The following is a 5367-nucleotide window of genomic DNA, read 5'->3' on the forward strand; positions in this document are numbered from 1 at the left end:
TGGTGGGATAGCCAGGAATCGGCATGAGCACATAAGAGGCATTCGAGAGCACATGTGATGCCACTATGCTGGAGAGATCTAACATTACCAAGGGAGACTTAATATTTGGGAGTAGACTGAGGCCCCACAAAATGGTCTTGGTATTGGAGTAATTGAGATTTAGATGTTAATGTTTTTGCATATATAGAGTAGTGAAAAGAGTTACATATACCCAACATATTTACATATGCAAACTGCACCTACTTCAATGTATCTTCTCATTTATCCAACAACCTAATAATCTATTTCAAAGTAAACTCGACATACCCATCTTTATATATAATCTAAGTCATTTTAGGTGCAGTGAAATTCTGATTCTGTCTCATCAAGACCCCCTTATATCATCCAAGTATTGAAGTTCATGCAAACATAGGGGCTACCCTGGATATTTAATATTTTAAACAAGCAGGTCATCTTTATAAATACAAAAATGATATTAACTATTTTGAGGCTAAGGACAATATAATAAAAAAGTAATTACTGTTAAAGAATATTTGAATTGTTGGAGATCCCTGCTGTAGTAGAATTTATAATTCCTTATAACCATCTAGCAGATAAAGCTCTTCCCGTGTCTGTGGAATTCCACAACTATAAAAGCTGAAAATGCTAACAATTCACCATCCTGCGTTCTTTACAATGGGGGCCTATATGAACTAGGCTCCACTAATCAGACATGGTAGTACTGGATTTCTACCAGGGAGAAAGAGATACAAAGAAGTAAAGACCAGAAAATGTTCCCTGGTGGCTAAATGAGTTGCTGTGAGCTCAAGTTCCCTGCTCAATACTAATAGGAGTCCAGCTGCTAGTGTTCTAGTTCTTGGTAACAGTGGCTATGTGTGTTTCATCTGACCACTTTTTCCTGGCTGTATATATCTGCACTAAGTTTTCCAATCCTCTGAGCATCTGTGAACTATCCAATATGCTTTTACCAAATTTCTTTTCTGTCACTTGCAACAAAGAACTCTGATTAATAAACTTGGATGTTAGAAAACTTCTTAATAATTTTGAAATGTTAAATATTATTTATTATCTATTAAGCTGAACATGCTCTTCTACCAGACAGCAACATAGCTCTCTTGGTCCCTTTATTAAAATCTCTGCCAAACATCACCTTGCCAGAGAATCCCTTTCTGACCAACTTATCTACAAAGCACCCCCCTATCAATTCTACCACTTCAAGCCCTGCTGGATTTTTCTTGATATCATTTATCTCTGACCTCATATGATATTATTTATTATCATATTCATCCACTGGTACATAAGATCCAAGGGAGCATGGATTTGATATGAGATGCAGCTTTTTTTTCCTTAACTTTAAAATTAAGGCTTGTTGAAAAGGCAATTACATTCTAATATACTATACGGTCATCGACCTGTATCAGCTACTCAAGTAACTTTAAAAAGCAACATCAGATGTAATATGAGAAATTAAGCATTATAGAAGAAATTTGATATAATCATAAAATCAGAAAATCTAATGATGATGCACTGCTGGAATATTGAATGTTTATGTTGACTTAACTCCTATTTTTTAAAAAAAGAATATACATGCTTGCCTTTCCCTTCCATTATTCTGCTATAATGTTTAATGCATGTACATAATTCAAAGCACTATTAAGCTTATAAATTATAATGCAAAAATACCACCGTTGGCATCTTGCGTTAAAGGTTTTTAAGTTATTGTTCATGTTAGAGTATATTAGTAGTGGCCCAATAGTTTTACTAGAGGTATGTTTCCATCCAATATAATCTCTCGAGTAAGGAAAGTGTATTACAATTCCAATCGTGATTATTAGATCTGCTTCTTGCATAACTGTACCAACCTCCCCACACCCATATTTTTCTGAAGAGCTCAGATATTTTACAGAAAATGTTTAAATTGTGAAATTTTAATGTAAACACAGGAAACCCAAAAAAGCACAGGAAAGGTGACATGACCTTATCTCAAACCCTGAGCAAGGGGTCCTCATGGCTCATAATCACTAACCCTGTTGTCACAGGCAGATTAGTGCTTAGAAACAATTTAGGCAATGAGAGGTGTGGCTGTTCTTAGAGGTGCAGCTACAATAGTGGAAGGAGCACTTGGTTTGAATTCTGGCTCTTCTGCTAACTAGCTGTGTGATTAGTGATTTCAGTTTTCTCGTCCAAAAAATAGGGAAGTCGAATTTCTTATTCTAAAATCCTATGAGCTTTTCAGTGTCTAGAAAGAAGTTGAGATGTTTGCTTTAAGAATAATAATACCCACACTGAATTCTGAGAATTATAGAAGAGAATTAAAGCTATTTGTACAGAATTTCCTTCTCTAGTTCTGACAACTTGCTGTCTCTTGAACTTCAGTCACTAGGTGCAATCATGGTGACCAAACAGAGCTGTTCTAGGAGGTAGGAAATGAGAGAATGCCTTCATGTCTGGCTTATCCCTGCCAGTGCTCCGACTCTTGTGAATAAACGATAACATTGTGGACAAAATGGAGAGAAAAGACACTGCTGAACTGCATAAAGTTTCAGGGAGCTTTATAGCACAGGTTCCCAACCCCTGGGCTGCAATGGGTACCAGTCCATAATCTGTTAGGAACCAGGCTGCACAGCAAGAGGTGAGAGGCAGGAAAGCAAGTGAAGCTTCATCTGTGTTTGCAGCTGCTCCCCAGCGTTAGCATCACCACCTCAGCTCCACCTCAGATCATCAGGCATTAGATTCTCATAGGAGCACTGGTCCCTGGTGCCAAAAAGGTTGAGGACTGCTGCCAGAGCACTTGAGATACTAAGCACTCTCCATGGGTTTATCTAGCTTCCTTTCCAAGTACACTCTATCTGTGATTGCTTGTAGCACCCACTTTTTTGTCACTCACCAATCTGAAAATGGTGGTTTGGGGGAGCTATACCTCTTGCTCATTGACCTAAACTGAAGATGGCAGATGAAAAATCAAGCATTTTTCATTTGTATTTCTCCTATTAAGAGACTAAGTGCAAATATTTCCTGTCTGTAGGCAAATATCTAAATTGCGCATCAATAGTGTGATAAATAGATATGAGTACAGAAACCTCAGAAACCTTTTATAGACCTCGAATGTCCATATCTTCAGGCAGGTTATAATATCAAATATTCAAGTGGTGACTAGAGTTCAGATTACAAATCATTTTTTAAAAAATTTAATAGCCCTCCGAGCTATCAACTAGGTATTCAAATAAACTAAAGTCTTTTTTTTTTTTTTTAAATCTACAGGACTTACCTTACATGGACATCATTGGAATAAATAGTTCTGCCTTAGGTTGTGGTTCATTGCAAAGCTATCATGGAGAAACATGTGTTAAGGCGGGGAAAGAGTTTCAGTTTGGTTTTTCTTTCCTCTGGAGCAGTGGTGTGCAAATGTGGCTGCACATTTTAGAATCGCCTAGAGAGTTATAAAAAACAAACAAACAAAAAAACTGGTGCCTGAGTTCTACTCCTAGAGATCCTGATTTAATTGGCCTGGGTGCTGTCTGGGCATCTGCATTTCCAGAGCTCTTCAGGTGAATCTAATGCGAAGCCAAGGCTGAGAACCTCTGCTTATCGAGGATGCCAGCAAAGGGGCCAGTTGGTCCATTTTGTGATTGTTAGCTTGGATGTGGGACACATGTTTACTAAGAAATTGGGCCGAGGCAGCAATTTATTCTGTTCAGAACACAAAATCACATTCAGCTGTTAATGGCTTTTTCGCTGCACTGACCTATGCTGGATTCAAACCAGCAATGACCTTCGCTTCCCATTGCCTGTAATTAAGGATGTCTGCCACCACTATAATCCAGTTTGAGGCTTGATTAATTCTCATAATTATCAAATGCATTTTTTGCAGCTGTAGAAAAAGAAGGTCTAGGCTACTAAAATGAGATAACTATGATGGCTAGAAATAAATAACAATAGTGCTTAGTGTTTATTTCATAATTAATCATTAATTTTATGCTGTTGGCATTTATTAACTAGTTATCCCATATGATGTCCTGGGGAAGTAATGCAGAATTATTATTTGCATTTTTTGTCAGTCAGTGGGGCAGAAAAGTATTTTGTCAGTTCTGAGAAGTTGCAGTTTTTAAATCCTTTAATGCATGATTAAGCTTATGACTTTTCTTTAAAGAAGAGAGCAACATCAAGGCAGTGGGGACTCAGTGAAACTTGCGCTGATCTCAATAAATAACTTTTATCAAAGAAGACAAATTAATAATAGATTTTATGACCAGCTCATCGTTATAATTTCCTTTCTCTTGCAAGTTCCACTAGTGATCTCCAAGGGATTTAAAAATTCTCTATGTCCAGGGTAAAAAGCCGGAATTTTTTCATCTAAACAATAACTCCAATTTCGTACTCAAAAAGCAGATAGTGTTATTTTTAAAGTTCCAGACCTTATAGAGAAAGAGAGATGTCCTGACTTTTCCAACTTCCAACTCCTAATTTCAACATTCTATAATACTCACTACCAACCACGAAGAACTGAATATGTAATATTTTTATCAGGTTTCAATTATTGGTTCTTATCATGCCTAATACTGCAGTACATATATTTATATACTATAACACGTTAACTTACAAATTGTCTCCTAGGTAGTGGTTACTACCCCCTCTCCAGTTTATGGATAAGAAAACTAAAACTCAAAGAAATGTAGAAATTAGTACAAAACATAACAAGTAGGAACAGGATTAAAACCCAAATCTGTCTGAGTCCAGAAACCTAAAATCAAACAAAACATACCTGTAAAAATTGTTGAAGTTTATCTTTGGGCTTCCTTGTCACTCTTCTAAATATCCCCTTAGCAAATTTCCTCCACTGCAGTGGCCTACCCTAACAAAAAAAGCTTTTGTTAGGGTAGTTTAAGTTTAAGTCTACGGCCATACTACCTTAAACAAGCCCAATCCCGTCTGATCTCGGGAGCTAAGTAGGGTAGGGCCTGGTTAGTACTTGGATGGGAGACCACCTACGAAGACCAGGTACTGTAGGCATAAAAATTTTTAAAAATGAGGGATTGTAAACTGACAAGGTCCTTGCAATCTGTGAGGTCAACCAAGGATTGCCTCGCCGGAAAAAAAAAAAAAAAAAAAAGATCATGTTCTTCTGTCAGACAGTTACAAACTGGCTAAATCCAACCTGTTATAGCCTAGAAAGCAACCATTTTGCTGTCCTTCCGTCGCCCCTGGATTTCAGTTGATCACGATGTTTGTACATCATTTCCTTTTAATGTTTATTCTATTTCATCCATTGCTACTTTAAGTCCAGGCTCTCGAACGACTGTCTCCCGTCACTCTCACCATCTCCTACCTAACTGATTATTGCTGCTAAATCGATGATCTCCCAAAACT

General features: G+C 37.3%; 1 pseudogene; it reads left to right on the forward strand.

Annotated features, from left to right (window-relative positions):
* The first annotated feature begins 4891 nt into the window (after positions 1 to 4891).
* LOC111736271 lies at positions 4892 to 5010 on the forward strand (annotated as a pseudogene).
* The last annotated feature ends 357 nt before the right edge of the window (positions 5011 to 5367 follow it).

The sequence above is a fragment of the Pteropus vampyrus genome, unplaced genomic scaffold (genome assembly GCF_000151845.1).
Source record: "Pteropus vampyrus isolate Shadow unplaced genomic scaffold, Pvam_2.0 Scaffold1, whole genome shotgun sequence".
Taxonomy (NCBI): domain Eukaryota; kingdom Metazoa; phylum Chordata; class Mammalia; order Chiroptera; family Pteropodidae; genus Pteropus; species Pteropus vampyrus.